An 18,525-nucleotide genomic window follows, 5' to 3' on the forward strand; every position below is an offset into this window, starting at 1 on the left:
TTCAAGTCACACATGTATGAACCTTTAAAGTTATTTGCAAACAGATTACACTTGTCCAAGAAATCATCAGTCAGGCTGTTAGGAATTCACTTCGAAATATATAAGAATTACCATCAGTAACCATTGTTTACAACAAAATAGATAAAAACTTTATTGTCATTGTGCAGAGTACAGAGACAAAGAAATAGAATTAGCATTTAACCAGAAGTGCAAATAACAATATACTGTATTATTAAATAACATTAATGTAAAAATGCAATGAAGCACAGACCAGCTCAGTGAAAATGACAAGGAATATTAATAGTAAAGGTGCTAGTTTATACAGTGATAAAGTAGTAGCCTGCGACCATAACAGTGAAAACGGCACCTTGTATATAAATAGAGAGTAGACTTGTCAGGCCTCCGCAAAAAGGCAACATTGATATGATAGGCCTTGCTAAATAATTAAGTATAATAAATGGTAAAACACCATTAGCCTACAATGCAAATGACGTGGCGTAAACTAAGAAATAGATGGTGGTAATAATGTACCAACTGTTTTAAAACCATAATAAATTAATATGGGATCTCCTTCAAACTGTGAAGGAACCTTAAATTTTGCTTCTTTTTCAAAATAGTGTGGAGAATATTTCAGAGTTCAAGTCGTGCATCCGATATTTTCCACCAGCTCTTTTGAATCAGATGTAGAGATACCGGATTCTCAAATTATTCACTCTTTTGAGTCCGTTTGTTTTTTTGTTTTTTTTAAATGAATCATTCCAACGGCTTAGCAAAATGGCCTGAATATATCTGCGATTCAGTCCGACTCTGAATCATTTGGACAGTTCATTCACAGACTGAATTGTTTGGAGAGGTTTCTTGCATGGTACAACAGAAACAGGACATTTTAGAACACAGGTAACAAAAAGGTGGATGAAGTAAAATATTTACTTACAGTGTACAGTCAGCAAAACTGGCAAATCCAAATTGTTTGCCAGCGATGAGGTCTTTATAAGTTCAGCACCTGCAGCTGATGGATTCTGTAGGCCTACTGCAAATAAACAGCCTACATTTTCCAACCGAAAGAGTATTAAAAGATTACACAAGAACATTTGAAGTACCATGGCATTACCATGTTATCTGAGCATGCATTATTGTAGAACCATGGTATACTTTTAAGTACATAAGTTCTAACAATTTTTTACAGTAATGGGAAGGCCTGACAACTGAAAAGGTGATGGAATCTGTACTTTACTTGTCACCTTACACAGTCATTTTCACCCTTGCATATCATGTTGTATTTCTGTTTCAGTGGCTGCGTGGTGGAGTCGATAACTGGGTTTCTGTTTTTGTGATTCCTTCTCATCTGTGAGGGAACATTGCTGAGTAAGTCGTTGAAGATCAAGTGACAAAAAAGCTGAGACTAGAAAAGTGAGCTGTTTTCTGGCACTTTTAATGCACCTGGTTGATACACAGCCAGAGTTTTGTCCTAGCAACTCTTCTGTTAGACTTTCAGCAAGCTACAGTCATCCTCTTAGGAGACATGTCTGTTTACAGGGAACAAATGCTGTCTTTTTTCCTCATTGCGGGTGCAAGTATCATACCTTAAAGAATTTAGCAAGAGGATGAAGGGAACTTTGTCACTGCATTGGCCAAAGTGTTCCTTAGCCAAGGTAGTGATAAACAGAGTTCCCACACTCATAAAAAACCTGGAAATATCAGGGTATTTATTGATTTCATGGAAATTAATAAAATCATAAAACTCTAAAATGTTTAAAATATTTAGTTGGTTAAAAACTGCGGAGTAATACTCAGTACCGGTCCTCCCCACTGGCAAACTAAGTCAAGTAATTTTTATTTGTATAGCGCTTTTCACAACACACATTTCAAAGCAGCTTTACAGGAAGTCATGCATTAAAAAAAAAAAAAAAACTGTGTTAAACTGTAATATCTTTAAAGACTTAGAGTGATCATTGTGTAGTTTGATTAAATATCATTGTAAATTGTGTATAGAAATTAAATAATTAAATCATAATTGTATTTAGAACCCCAGTGAGCAAGCCGAAGGAACACAAAAGACAAAACTCCATAAGATGTTGGTTAATGGAGAAAAATAACCTTTGGAGAAACCAGGCTCACTGTGGGTGCCAGTTCCCCTCTGGCTAACATCATAAATTAATACTTAATTATGTATAGTGCAAGTCATGGTTTAAAATTATTAAACTAAGTAAATGTTAAAGTCCTGTTTTTTTGTTGTTGTTTTTTTTTTTACTTTAAGATTAATGAATAATGTCTTTTAAGTTCATCTTGGATTAACTGCAGAAGTTTACATAGATGCACTGTCCTTTGTTAGTTGGCTGATGAAGGCTTTTGTTGGCAATTAAATGATAGTCTATGTATTCCATTTCAAGAGTGTAGTCCATCAATAGACCGAGGTGATGCAGGTGCATCTTAGTTCAACCTGCAGGTCATTTCGGTGAGGTTCGGTGGGGTCCATCCTAAATCCAAGCAGTGTTGTAGTTAGGGTTGCCATCCGAATCAGTACGGGACGCGATTTGTCCCGTATTTAAGCTGATCAGCTGGTGTCACGGTGAAATCGTTCCAGATCGCCGATTTAACATTGATATAAGTTGGAAAATTTGCCTATGGTGGGTAAGGGATCGTCTGAAAAGTCCACACATTGTGCTAAAACGTGCTAATACTGTGTAGGGTGTGGTAAGGGACCGTCTGAAAAGTCCACAAAGGGTGGTAAAACTGTGGAGTTTTTTCTATATAAATGTTCAATAAGATCAAACAATGTATGAATACAATCATAAAGACAAGTACAGGTGAAGGAAAAAATAAACAAATAAAATAAATTAAAATTATAAAAAAATTAAAAAAATATGTATAAACTGTCCAAAATGTATACATAAATAAGATAAAGAAGATAAATAATCCAAAAAATTTAATTAAATATATTTTTAACATATAAATTATGTATTATTTTTTTATAACTCATGGATCAGGAAAGTTCTCATTTTAGCATATAAGAAAGGATATAACATTTTTATTTATAACGCTTAAAACTGTGGAGGATGTGGTTAGGAGGTTATCTGAAGCCGCCTGGAATTCGGTCTCATTAAAAAAAAAAATGTCTGCTACATCTTCTATTATGCACTTCGCATATTTCAGCCACAAAGATTTAATCTACAGTAAAACTCTAAAGAAGAAATAACTGCAATGTGCAAATTCTGCAGTGCATCAGTTACTGAAACAAAGGGAACAATGTCCAATTTTCATCGACATGTGGAGTGAAAGCACAAAGAAAGGTAAGAACGCTTCAGCTATTTTAACATTAAAATACGTTTAATTACGTTTACATTACGTTGAATATCTTTAAGTTTATGTCTTCTGTGCATGCATAAAACTTAAACTACATAAGAATGACACATGATGCTTTGCCAGGTGTATAATATTTTGTTTGTGGTGGTCCTTAGCAGTTTAACATGGGGTAAAACAGAGGGTTTGGAAATGTTACATCAATACTGTACTTCATTTAAAATGCAGCAGTTTTCCCGCACTGTCAGTGGCTCTCACGCTCTCTATTTTTCTCTCCTTCTCATTGTTCAGTGTGTGTGTGTGTGTGTGTGTATGCGTGTGAGAGAGAGATAGAGCGTGTGAGCGAGCGAGAGAGAGAGAGTTGAAAAAAGGTACAATTCTCAAATTGAAGGGAGTGTCTCAAAGAGATTGTGTCCTGGGTGGGAGGGGTCAGCCACAATCTTTTCTGCCCGCCTCAGGGTCCTGGAGGCATACAGGTCCTGGAGAGATGGCAGATTGCAGCCAATCACCTTCTCAGCAGAACGAATGACATGCTGCACTCTGCTTTTGTCCTTGGCAGTGGCAGCAGTGTACTGCTATATAGTGATGGAGGAGGTGAGGATGGACTCAATGATGGAGGTGTAGACAGCTGCCGCAGGAAGTACATCCTCTGCTGTGCTTTTTTAATTAGAGAACTGATGTTCAGCTCCCACTTGAGGTCCTGGGAGGTGATGGTTCCCAGAAAGCGGAAGGACTCCACAGTGTCAACTGGAGAGTCACACAGGATGATGGGGGTGGGTGGGCCTGGGTTCTTCCTGAAATCTACGACCATCTCCACTGTCTTCACAGCACTGAGCTCCAAGTTGTTCTGACTGCACCAGGTCACCAGATGATCAATCTCCTGCCTGTAGGCAGACTCATCCCCATCAAAGATGAGCCCAATGAGGGTGGTGTCATCTGCAAACTTCAGGAGCTTGACAGACTGGTGACTGGAGGTGCAGCTGTTAGTGTACAGGAAGAAAAGTAGAGGGGAAAGAACACAGCCTTGAGGGGAACCAGTGCTGATGGTCCAGGAGTCAGAGACATGTTTTCCTAGCCTCACGTGCTGCCTCCTATCAGTCAAACGATAATCACTGACTTGATTATTGGCTGTACTATGCCATTGTCTATAACTGAGAATGAACACTTTTGACATTTTCTTCACACACTAGATAGCAAGTACATTCCCATTTCAAGAGCAACAATTTCTGAGAAATGTATTCCAGATTTAGTTCGAAAGGTTAAGATGCATATTTGTGAAACCTTGAAGAAACAAAGCTCCATCTCAGTAACTGTAGATAAATGGTCAGACCGCACTTTGCGTTCCTTCCTTGGATTACAGCACATGTTTGCTATGCCGCTGATAATGTTTACAAGCTGGACTCCCTCCTTTTGGACTGTAGACATTTCCCAAGTAGCCACACTGGTGATAACATAGCAATGGCCTTTGATGACATAACAGAGTATGGAATTACAAGCATGATTGATTACATCATAACAGACAATGCTGCAAACATGAAATGTGCCTTTAAAGTGAAGTTACCTCAGCAATATGTTGACCCTGCAGGTGACAATGAGGAAGAGATGGACAGCTTGGATGATGAGGAGCTGTGGGAGGATTTAGACAGCAACCGAGAAACCTTAGTAGACATGGCCAGGTCAAGACAGCGACTATCATGCTTTGCTCACTCTCTTCAGCTGGTTATTGGTGATGGATCGAAAGAAGACAAATGCATATCCCTGGCAATAGCAAAAGCATCCAAGCTAATATCCCTACTGCATAGCAGCACTACTTTCAAGAACCGCTTCGAAGCAGCTTTTGGCAGTGGTAAGTCAATACCAGTGGCGAATACTACCCGTTTGAATTCAACTTTCAAGCAAGTGCAAGATATCATGGGTCTTGACCACAGAACCCTGACAGAAGTTTGTGGTCACGGATTTGGAAATGTGGTGTTTACTCTCCGTGAATGGAACCAACTTCAAGAGCTGAGTGCAATATTTGAAACATTTTCTAAAGCAACTGACATAACACAAGGCGAGAAGTCTGTGACTATAAGCATGGTGGTGCCTACTGTTCTAGATCTGAACACACATCTTCTGAAAATGGGAGAGACAAAATGTCAGTGCCAGCCACTGATTAAGGCCCTTCAATCCTCTCTACGAAAATGATTTTCACGGATATTTGTGAAAACAAAAATGCAGTTTGGTCAGAACTGTGTTGACTTGGATGTTACCAACAATAATACTTAATCACAAAAGAAATTCAGAGAAGATGTAAAGAGCACTCTGATTGGTTAGTTGTTTTTGTTTTTTTCCATCTCTTGCACAATATGTTTTTATAATGTAAAATTTCCATCAATGTCGATATGATAGTTAAACATTTGTGTTTTCTTACTGATGTGCTTGCTTTTCAGTGATTTTCAAAAATGTAAAAGATGTAAACTGATCCATAGTTATGATCCTAATTTAGGATTGTGTATGCCATTGTAACAGAACTCCAGGTTTGGGTGTGGGAAGGAGGAGACAGGGAGCAGTGACACACTTTAGGTAACGCTTTTATTTTTCTTCTCTTTCTGTGTAGCAGATGCACTCTTTTCAGGGTTTTTCACTCAGTTCAATAATTCACACTCAAAAATAAACAAACTTGTTCACAAAACACTCGGCACGTAATGTCAGCAGTTGGCAACGCTGCACACTTGTTCCTTCTCCCACTCTTCTGGCATGTTCAGTGGTTTTAAAGTGTCTCTCCGCTATCACTATAATGAGAAACAGCTGTTAGAAATCATGTCAACCAGTTTGATGAGCCACACCACTCCCTCTCTCCCGCAGACAGACACACGACCACGCCCCCATCACCACATACCCCCACCACCCGACTCAGGCCGGGACAACATGAGGCCTGCCAACTCCCCCCCCCCCCTTTTTTTTTTGGAGAGAAAGTCAGCCACAGCCATCTGCACCCCCAGTCTGTGAATCACCTCAAATTTGAACAGCTGAAGTGCCAGGTACCAACGGGTGATCCACGCATTGGTATCCTTCATGCGGTGGAGCCACTGGAGTGGGGTGTGATGTGAACAGAGGGTGAAGGCCCGCCCCAGCAGGCAGAGGGTGAGGATCGCCCACTTGATCGCCAAACAATCCTTTTCAATGGTGCTGTACTTAGTTTCGCTCAGCGAGAGTTTACAACTAATGTACAGCATCGGGCGCTCCTCCACACTGCCCCCAGCCCTCTTTCAGATGCATCCGTCAGATGCAAGCCTGTTGGCACGACTCCGTCCTCTGGATTGGATCAGGAGCCCCCTTTCGAGTGGGATAAGTCAGCGGGCTGGTGACATCAGAGAAACTAGGCACAAACCTTCGGTAGTAGCCAGCCAGCCCCAGAAACTGTCTCACCTCCTTTTTGGTCTTGGGCGCTGGGCAGGCCGCGATCACTGAGGTTTTGTTAATTTGGGGACGCACCTGCCCATGGCCCAAGTGGAACCCCAGATACCGAACTTCCACCCACCCAGTTGTGCACTTCTTCAGGTTAGCCCCGCCCACTGCAGCGATCTCATGACGGCTCTCAGATGTTACATGTGCCGTCGCCAATCATTAATGTAAATTATGATATAATCTAGATAAGTGGCGGCATATGCCGTATTTGGCCTGAGAATTTTGTCCATGAGACGCTGGAACGTGGAATCTTCATTAACTACTAGATCTGATAGAAAATTTGCAATTTCACCAAGGAAACCAGAGTAAGGCCCGGGTGATCTATATACTCTGTCATCTTTTGCAAGGGCAAAAGATGACAGAGATTTTTTATTTATATCTGAAGGTGTCATATAAAGCATTATTAGTTCAAAAGACTTAAACTTATATCCTGTCTTCTGAGTAACACCAAAAACTTCACTGTAAATTGTAACAACACCTCATCCTCGACCCTTCAGACGAGGCTCATGTTTATAACAATAACCTGGGGGGGGGGGTTTGTAGATTCGTTTAAACTAATATATTCATCTGGTTTAAGACAGGTTTCAGTCAAACGGAGCGCATCCAAACTATGATCTGTAATAAATTAATTAAAAATTAGTGCTTTGGTAGAAAGAGATCTAAGATGTTCGGATTAACCAGTTTATCTGCTTCCTGACCTGGGCACCAGTTAGTCAAATACTATCATTATTATGACTATGAGCCAAATTACTAGAGAACAGAGCGGCACCTTCCCTGGAGGGATGGAGTCCGTCTCTCTTTAGCAGGTCAGGTCTACCCCAAAAACTCTTCCAATTGTCTATAAATCCTATGCTATTCTCCAGCAAGTTGCTTAGGGCCCCCAATCTGCCAGGGGACCCTCACACTGTCAAAGACAATATAAGTAGTGTTACAAACATACTGACAGGGGCCCCCAAAAGGCTAGGACCGGCACTGGTAATACTAGTGATGTCTGATTTGTCCGAATCGTTCACTTGAGGTAGTGTCGTGGAATATTGAAGACTCTTTTTCTCTCTCAGTAAGAAAACTCTCGAAGTCAAGGGTTCCAGATGTCAAAGGTTAGACTTTATTGAGCAAAACAACAAAGCCGAGACGCCAGCTGTATCGTCTGATCCTCTCATTCAAAGCTTACTTGTTTATACACTTCTGTTATCACACATTACCTCATAAGCACACCCCTCCTGTTATTTTAACCAATAAGCGTGCTTCTCTGCTCTCTTTGTTTGCCACCATTATTTCACAGACTCTCTGACTTCTTTTTAATGGTGGAATTCTGGCAGTTAGTCTATTTTTAAAAAATAACCTTTAAATTAATTTATTATGAAAGTATACAATAACTTTGACTATTGGCTGTGGTAATCTTTAACTATTGTCTGTGCCATTCAGTGCTTTGAAGAGTACTCTCTCCCTAGTACTTTTCTGTCATGGCTGAGTGCCCAGATTCCTCTCAGCAAGGTCACGAAGACCTTACAGACTCATCCTTATTTTCCTGGATTAAAATAATGCTCAAACTGTTCTATTTAAGCACTTTTTCTATGTTTGATATATAAAAATATATTATAATAAAAATATACTATATTAGTTCTTGAACTGATTCACAATTCAGTTCTCTTGACCTTCGTGTTAAGTTTCAGTTGATGTTGTGATTACGTTCCTAAAACAATTAAGATCAGAAATACATTCAGCTTCTCTGAGCTGACACAGAGATACAAACGTCCTTTCCTTCAGCAATATAGAATGAAAGCTCATGAATGCTTCTGGAACAAAAGGATTTTTTTTTATTATTTCTTTTATTTCCCCATAATCTGTTTTCAAGGGCATTCGGTCCATTTCATTATCTAGTGTATCACCACTGGGGACTCATGTCAGTGTTCCTATTTACATCTCTCTGTAGAGAACACCACACTGTGGAGATTGAATGTGGTTACAGGGTTGAATTGCTTCAGTGTGGAAATGAAACTTCCAGAAATCCATTGACTTGCCTCAGCGTGGGGCTCAGAGCAGTGTATCACATTCTGATGCCAAGGAGGCCAGGCTCGGCTCTAAAGGTTGTGTGATCATACTGAAAGACTGCAGAGATCCATTCACCCATTTTTGAAGGTACATCAGCGGAAGTCCATGTGAAATAAGACATGAAAAAATTGACTTTTAGTTGAGTCAAGTCATTGTTATTTGTATAGAAATTTTCATAATACATATCATTACAATTCGTTACAGAAGGCTGCTCAGCTGGGAAATTTTTTATATCTTAGTAGTTCTTCACTTAAGTGTAAGACACATTGATGTGATGGTACATGGTAATTTAGCGTGCAAGGGACCAGGGTTCAAATCCAGGGTGGACTTGGAAGAAAAATTGGCCCTGGAGAAAATGTGTGGATTGGGGGTGGGGGGTGTCAATGTTTCGACTTAGAGGGGGGTGTCAAAGAGTCGACAGGGGGGTGGGGGGGTTGGTGTTGGTGAGTATGTGTTCCATTTGCATTTGGCGGCCACCTTTAGCACATCGCCTCTGTCCTGACCTAACTTTAAAAAAAAAATTTTTTTTAAAGGGATAGTTCACCCAAAAATGAAAATTCTCTTATCATTTACTCACCCTCATGCCATCCCAGATGTGTATGATTTCCTTTCTTCTGCAAAAAAAAAAAAAAAAAAAAAAAAAAAAAAAAATATGTATATATATATATATATATATATATATATATATATATATATATATATATATATATAAATATATAAATTTTTTTAGAAGACTATCTCAGCTCTGTAGGTCCATACAATGCAAGTGAATGGTGACCAGAACTTTAAAGCTCAAAAAAGCACCTAAAGGCAGCATAAATGTAATCACTCCAGATGACTGCAGTGGTTAAATCCATGTCTTCAGAAGCGATATGATAGGTGTGGATGAAAAACATACATTTTTAAGTCTTTTTTTTACTTTTTTTTTTTTTTACTATAAATCTACACCTTTAATCAACCCAGACCAGTAGGTGACAGTATGCGCAAAGAATGCGAATCACCAAAAAAACAAAAGAACAAGAATGTGGAAGTGAAGGTGCAAATGGAGATTAATAGAAAAAGGGACTTAAATATTGATCTGTTTCTCACTCATACCTATCATCTCACTTTAGAAGACATACGCACCCCAAACAAACCCCCCCAACAGGGGCGCTAGCATGGATCTCGTCTAGGGTGCCAGAATGGTCTGAAACGGCCCTGAGTTAGTGTACACTTGTGTTGATTAGCCTGATCTCATGAACATTACATGACTGCAACAACATTTTAGCAAAATTATATTACTTGGCTCCTTTGCGGCATTCCGAGGTGAAATTTCCATTGTGTAGCGCTAAAAGTGAGTTCAATTTTCTCCCAAACATATACAGTTTTTAAGGTTAATGCTCAATCGAGTTTTAAATAAACAAAACCTTCCTCTCTACCCTAAACCTTAAACCTAAACCTAACCGATAGTGTCATAAAAAGCAAATATTAGATGAAAAACACAATGGCTAAAGCAACCATTTAATTTTGTGGTGCTTCTATGACACTTTCGGCTCACATGTTGACTAGCGTGGTTTTCAGGACTCGTAACCTGGTGCAATGCTCAAGCTTGTAAATGTTGTTGATTATGTAACATAATGCAAATGTTAAAATGTACTGTATCGCTTTACACAGATCACCTTATATGCACTTTATAGTAGAAGTTTTTTGATGTCATAAGAGAGCATTTTGTGAGGAACACTAACAGGGCGAAAAGTAAGTAATTATGAACAGATAATCTGCCGTTTTACTCATACATTTTGTGAAAGGGATTAAGTTGTTGTTGTAGCGCCTCTAGTGTTCATTTCACCATGAAACTGTCACAACAAGCGCAATGAGCCACATAAAATCGTTTCGCAGGAATATAGGAATATTAACGTGGTCATGTTTATCTTGTGGCACAAAGACATTAAGCCTCAAATAATTCCCAGTCTTTTTAAATGGTGCAAAACCAGCAGGATGCGTTAGGTCTAAATCAAAACACCACAGACCTCTACCAGGCAAAAAAAAAAAAAAAAAACTGTAACGTCTAAGGAGAGCTCCTAGAGACATAACAAAATGAAGTATTGACTGCTTGTCAGAAGAAAGAACACAATCATTTGTCTCCACTGTGAAGCAGGAACCAATCTTGAGAATGCAAGCCAAACAAATGATGGTGTGTTTGTCTGAAATAACTGATTGTCTGCCACGGTGAAGTGAATACGGCAAACAATGAAGAGAAAAACAGTCTGCAAACCGTCTCAGACACAACCATGGTTTCTGAGATACTGACACAGCGTCAAGTAGCAACAGATACATCTACACTTTGCCATGAATGCATTTCCCCCACATATATATAAATAATTGTTTATTGACCATTTGAAGGACCTATGATTTATGAAAGCATTGGCCTAGACAAAACACTCCATCACTGAGTCACTATGATTAGTATTTCAGAGCAGGGTGAAAATGCAGTGCCATACCTGGCAAGAAATGTAATCGTTTTTTGTCATTTACTTGCAACATGATTTAAGAGACTGCTGCAAGAAGACAGGTATCCTTAAGCTTGTGTTTTATGCAGGGACTGTGAGTTAGGGAGTGAGTCAAAAGTACTGTGTAGTTCAGAAGTTACGAATAGACACTTAAGTCGCTATTCATTTTAAATCAATCTACTGTTCAATGCAATATCACCAAAAACTAAATTTAGAGCTTGCCTATGTAGAACTCAGTGCCATAATGCTATGGTTTGTGGGTGGTTGCTAGAAGGATGGTGGTTACCAAGGCATTCTGGAGAGTTGCTAGGAAACATGATCACACAGGGAATCGACATGTTGCTTCCAAATTTGCTTCCAAATGTTCATGTACCAACCCTCCCCCCCCTCCCCCCCCATTCTTAAATCCGCCAATGGTTCTTCAAATAAACGCGTTGCACCTGTGAGACGCAGATTCCTTGAGCGTGCACTCTAGTGTCTATGCTCGCGCTGCTGTAGTCCAGCACGCATTCGACCAAACAAATGGTATTTCACATAAAGCTGACATTTATGTGGATTTATTATAGATATCTAAAAATAAATAACCTAAATAATTTGTTTAGAGCTCGGGGCCCTTTGGGTTTAGAGACCCTGGCAACGGCCCGATCGGCCGGTGGTTAATCCGTCCTTGGATGTGAGGGATAGACTTACCACCAAAGATACACTGCTACATCATGCCGCAGGGATGGGCAACTGGCGGCCCGCGGGCCGTATACGGCCTTCTATATCGTTGAATACAGCCCGTTGGACAAGACTGAGGATTGATTTTATTTCTTTGAAAAAGGGATTATGTAAAGATTGCATTCAGTTTATGATGTTATTACAACTATTGACCAGAAGAGGTCGTTTGTTCTTAGCAGACCTGCTGATCACTCTAGGATTCCAGCATGCAATATCTTACACTTGCTTATCATTTATAAAGTAAATTGAAATTTGAAAGAGATTTAAATTTGATTAGCAAATACACCATTGATCAAACGAATCGCTCATTTGAGTCGGTTCTTTACAATGAATTGTTCACATGTGAAAGCAATGCGGTCTGTATCGGTTCACAATTCAATCTGAATGACTCAGAAAACTGACGTGTGCACGGCTAGATCTTTTGTTGCGTAGCCAACACACTAATCATATACTTTACTACACGGGAACAAATACAACGCTACGATCGATGGAAAATAAACCTGCTAATGGGTCATATCGTTTGCCAGTGATGAAGAACGTCTTTAAGTTCAACACGTGTGCAGCTTGTGAACGGCTACTGCAGGTAAAAGATATTTTCCAACCAAAAAAGCATCAAAACACTTAGTAGCCTACACAAAAACACATAACAAAAGTACCATGTTTTTGCACATATACCATTACCTGGGAGAAACATGTCAATGCAATGGTATATGAATATGGTAAACATATATCAAAATACCATTTGATCACCATGTAGTACCATAGTATTACCATCTGATACCATCAGATATTGGAGTGTTTTTGCCCATATGTGCTCTCTCTCTCTCTCACACACACACGGAATTTAGCCTCTGAACAGAAGCTTTCAGTACATACAGAAATACAACAGCTAGACACGGAATGATGTTCAAATTATGTTCAAATGGGCCTGTACAGGTAGTAGCATAAATATGAAAAATAAAATGTGAAAATTGTGGTTTTGCAAATTGAAAACATGGGTTTGTATAGGTAGAATGTACAGTATAAATATAAATGTACGTTTATTTATACATGAGCATACATTTTATATTGTACCATACTTGTATACTGTATTGCACTACAATGCACTTTACCATACCATGGCTTTGATAAGCTTCCTGCGAATAAGTCTTTTCAGTGTTTGTCTATGACAGTATGCTCTGTGCATCACGTTGAAAATAAAATTGAAGTAGCTTAAATGTAGCAAGCTACTTTTGGCTTGTAGCTTGTAGTGTAAATTGCTACTTTTTCTGAAGTGTAGCTTTTAGCTTAACTAATTTTTCTGTTGAGTAGTTAGTAGCTTAGCTAACTACACTTTTTGAGTAGCTTGCCTGACACTGCCTATATGGCTCTGGTCCCTCCTTTAATGTAAGTCTGTGGGTTCTTGCTCTTGTATTGTCTTCCAGCCGAAAGTCTGATTGCTTAGAAACGTACCTCTCTAGTATGCAAGTAAATCTCTGCTCAAAAAGCCTATTTGATGTTTACAACCTTCAACTATTGAGACCGCTGCCATATTGGTTCTTTATACATGACATCACGACTGTCAAGTCAGAGCCTTCATAGAATTCAGAGTTTACAACTTGTAATTACGAGTTCTACGGAGACGTTAATGTTTTTTACAAGTCGGAATCTTGTAATTATGGTAATTCTGACATGATGTGAACCCAGCATTATTCTACAGACTTCTTTATGGTCCAAAATCCCTAAACCAAGACCAAAATGTTTAATTGTAACTTCTCCTAGCATTCAGTCTACTAAATTTGGCACAGACCTTTAGACAATTCTGACTTGCTGTGGTTGCTATGACTTTTTTAACTAATCAGAGTTACAGTTTTCATACAATGGACAATTAAATGTCAGAAAAATCTCATAGACTTATATTGACGGAATGTTCAGAAATTACATACTTCACCTTTAATTTGGTTAGATTTTAAGTCAAGTAATTTTTATTTGTACAGCGCCTTTCACAACACACATCGTTTCAAAGCAGCTTTACAGAAAATCATGCATTAACAGAAAATAAAACTGTAATATCTATAAAGTCTTTGAGTCATCATTGTGTAGTTTGATAAAATACGATTGTGAATTGTGTTTAAAAATAAGTAATTAAATAATCATTGTATTTAGAAACCCAGTGAGCAAGTCGAAGGCGACTGCGGCAAGGAACACAAAACTCCATAAGATGTTGGTTAATGGAGAAAAATAACCTTGGGAGAAACCAGACTCACTGTGGGGGCCAGTTCCCCTCTGGCTAACATCTTAAATATAATGGCAGTATTATTTAATTATGTATAGTGCAAGTCATGGTTTAAACTTATTAAACTAAGTAAGTGTTAAGGGTCAGTATTTAAACAAAGATTTTGTATGAACTGTAAGATTAATGACTAATGTCTTTGAAGTCCATCCTGGATTAACTGCAGAAGTTCACATAGATGCACTGTCTTTTGTTAGTTGGCTGATGAAGGCTTTTGGTAGCAATTAATTGATAGTCTGTGTATTCCATTATAAGAGTGAAGTCCATCATTAGACCGAGGTGATGCAGGCAGAGATCAGTGAGGTGCATCACAATTCAACCGGCCGGTAATTTCGGTGAGGTCTATCCTAAATCCAAGGTTCAGGCAATGGCATATGATGTATCCCATGTCTTATGGTTGGAGTTGGCATCAGTTCATCTTCTGAAGTTCATTGTAATAGACTGAAGTGATGTTTGGCTGGCACCGGCTGCATTTAGTCCAACACGAAGCAGGAATGGAGCTGCTTTTTAGTACACAATAGAGTACACTCGCATATAGATGTCTTCAAAGCTAATAGAAATGGACTAAAAACCACAATATTTGAAAGCTTTCATTAATTTGGTTATTCAACATTTAAAGTGCAGTCTTTTAAAAAGAGGATCTGATTAAATATAATCTGTGCTGTGTTTTGCTAAAACTCATCAAGATGCATCTGACAACACGCGCCCAGCCTGAGAAGTGGGAAATTATGATCATCAGACGTTTTCTGCACAGCCAGAAAAAATGCAAGCCTTGGGGCATGTAGGGACAGACAAAGAACAGCTGTACATGGCATATCAGAAAACATTGCTGCCTGCTATCTATTATTAATCCAATATCACTGATAGCCCACTGGAGAATAGCAGTGTTTTCTCATTCAGCTGTCTGTACTCTATGTCCATGGTTTCATCAAAGCAAAACTGCAGTTCAGGTGAGCTTATGTTTGGCTGAAAATCAGTCAAGTGAAAAGCTTTCTGGAAGATAAGCCTGCACAAATGTTGGTACAAGGTGCCACAAATGTTCGAATAACATACTACCATAGTACTCTTACTGTTGCTGTTTACTGTGTAATGCAATGCGCTCAACTTTACATCCTATTTCCTGCCACAATATTTAAGATCTCTCTTTTTTTTTTTTTTTTTTTTTTTTACTAATTTAATTGGACTGACAAATGTTGAATAACATTTTACACAAAATTGGATTTAAAATGCTAAATAACTTTTTATTTCCCATATGATATATGGACACCATTAGCTGTGATTAAAGGGATAGTTCACCCTTAAAATTCTCTCATCATTTACTCACCCTCATGCCATCCCAGATTTGTATGACTTTTTTTCTTCTATTGAACAAAAATGAAGATTTTTAGAAGAACATCTCAGCTCTGTAGGTCCATACAATGCAAGTGAATGGTGACCAGAACTCAGAAGGTCCAAAAATGACATAAAGGATGCATTAAATCAATCCACATGACTCCAGTTGTTAAATCCATATCTTCTGAAGCAATATGATAGATGTGGGTGAAGAACAGATCTCCACCTTTGACCACCCCCAACCAGTAGGTGGCTGAATGTGAAAGTCACCAGCATGTGGAAGTGAAAATGAAAGTGAAGATTTTCAGTTAAAAAGGACTTCAATATTGATCTGTTTCTCATCCACACCTATCATATCACTTCTGATGATATGGATTGAACCACTGGAGTCTAATGGATTACATTTATGCTGCCTTTTGGGCCTTCAAAGTTCTGGTCACAGTTCACTTGCATTGTAAGGACCCTCAGAGCTGAGATATTCTTCTAAAAATCTTTGTTTGTGTTTTGCAGAAGAAAGTCATACACATCTAGAATGGCATGTAGGTGAGTAAATGATGAGAGAATTTTAGTTTTGGGGTGAACTATTCCTTTAAACATGCAATGTGATGAGGTAATTTAATAATGCACCATACTACTGTTTTAAATGTTTATTATGGAATAATGCCTACAGTTTAAAAAAAATAGTAGACAGTATACTGTATAGTATTCAATAAGTGGTAAGCTAGTTTTCTATTCTGAACATAGCCCATATGTTCACTAAGTTGTTATGTTTTTTTCCCCCTTGTTATTTGAAGCTTGTAAGGGAGCTCTGGGATTACAATCATACGATGTCTCTAGAAAGAAGTAGGATGTGAGCAGAACCCCTGGTGAGCCAATTAAACCGTACAGAACAAAAAACATAACATGGCATGCATAACATTCTCCAGTGCATGACTTCAATAAACTAATAAATGTTTTATTAAACCATTTACACTGTCCATCTAAAAAAGAGTCTCTCTAGTGCACTGCTTAACTTTTCATTGTATTTCAATTTAGAATTCTGTTTCAGACGGTGTAAACACAGCAAAAATTGCTCTTGAACATCTGAGGAAATAAAACTAGCATTAGAGCTGATCAGTTATGCATGGTTTGTTATATAATATAGGCTATTAAGTTATTTTGTGATCTTTAAGAAATGAAGGTGAAAGCTACACTAGTTTTTTATCTTTCAGTACAGGCATAATGCAACAAACTTGCTCATAAAAAGCTGACTTTATTTTATACCACACAAAGAAAACTCTTAAATGACCCTTAAAATCCAGAGGAAATTTTATGGCCTACTTGCCCTTGAGGTGGTAAACTGTCAGTCCACTGGCACTTGGACTAAACCTTTACTGATTACTTTAAGTTGAGGGCCTTGCAGAAGGTAGAAGCTATTTTGTGTATAACATGAAATAATGTTTGATCACTGTTAAATGTAATATGCTGGCTGAAATTAGTATAGCGTTATAAAGAGGTGGATTTTTTTTTTCTTCATTGTTTGGATGAGCGTTACAGTGTTCGTTGGCAGATCTGCAGTGGCAGGATGTGAGAGCATATGTTATATTTAATGGTTAAGTTTGATGTTTCGTGTGGAATGGGAATGTTCAAAAGAATCACTGATCAAAGGGACGAGAGAGTAATTTCAAAAGCAGACGGGGCGGATTTTTATGTATACTTCAAGCAATCGGCAGTTTTGCCATTCTCAATATGTCACAACAGGAGCATACGTTTGAAAAGCTAGCTGTTTGATTAAATGAGCCACTTTCTCAAAGAAAAAGAAAAACAGCATTAAGTCTGTGTAGTGAGCTAGACAAAATGCATTTCATTTTTTTCATTGGAGCCTGAATCTTTTATCTGCCTTACAAAAATGTATCATGGTAACCATAGTTTATGCCAAAATATATTCACTGTAGTCATTCTTACAATTAAACTGTGGTAGCTTTGTTTTAGCCACACTGTCATCATTTAATGTGAGCAAATTGTATTAATATGTTTTAACATTATATCAGTATTATGGTTTTACAGAAGTAAAGATTTTGGCAGAATCTATGGTCACCATAGTAACTTTTAATCATTTTAAAGAATATAAATGTATTCTGACCTTAGGCAATCAAACCCTTGTCTGGGAACTGATATAGTTTAGTTAAACTTGCCTAACACCACGGATGCAATATATTTTTGGCCACACGTAGATTTTTGTGGCGCTGTTCCGGTTTTCCTCGCGGTTGGTATACAGTATTCTTAAGGAAAGGAACGCATAAACTGCTGTTTTATCATCCACTTCCCTACAGAAAATAGATGATTTTCACGATCTAAGATACATTAAGTAACATGTATGGATGTAAGAGTAAAAACTAAAACAGAATATTTGAATAAAGCTGTAAGTAAATGTAGTCATTTCAACACTTCGCTGCAACACGAGGTGTAGATCTGTACTGATTAACGGGGGACTGGTGACATTTAAATAAAATAAAATAAAATAAATTAAATGATTGATTCTCCCCGTCGGGGAATCGAACCCCGGTCTCCCGCGTGACAGGCGGGGATACTCACCACTATACTAACGAGGAGTGATTTTAATGTTATGTGGGCTTTTATAAAAATGTTGACCTATAAAAATACGTTTAAAAAATAAAAACAAAATTGCCATATTCCCTATATAAATCTCTGATTTATTTATTTTATTTAAATAAATAAAAATCTGTCGAGTTGCTCAAAAGTATTTTCAGTAGCAAATGGCGAGTTTTCTCAGCGTGGCGTGTCGGCAAGTTATTCTTAACAAAAGTCATATAATAGCGCTATCTGCTGGACTGTCAAAAGTAACACAGGGATTTTTATTAGGTCCACCTGGGTTTAGGAAACATGGAAGACAACACAATAGAAAAATAA

General features: G+C 38.2%; 1 non-coding gene across 1 annotated transcript; it reads right to left on the minus strand.

Moving 5' to 3' along the window:
• Window positions 1-18,134: 18,134 nt before the first annotated feature.
• trnad-guc (transfer RNA aspartic acid (anticodon GUC)) lies at window positions 18,135-18,206 on the minus strand. The gene has a single exon. It is a non-coding gene; the product is annotated as a tRNA-Asp (tRNA).
• Window positions 18,207-18,525: the final 319 nt, after the last annotated feature.

The sequence above is a fragment of the Myxocyprinus asiaticus genome, chromosome 48 (assembly GCF_019703515.2).
Source record: "Myxocyprinus asiaticus isolate MX2 ecotype Aquarium Trade chromosome 48, UBuf_Myxa_2, whole genome shotgun sequence".
NCBI lineage: Eukaryota > Metazoa > Chordata > Actinopteri > Cypriniformes > Catostomidae > Myxocyprinus > Myxocyprinus asiaticus.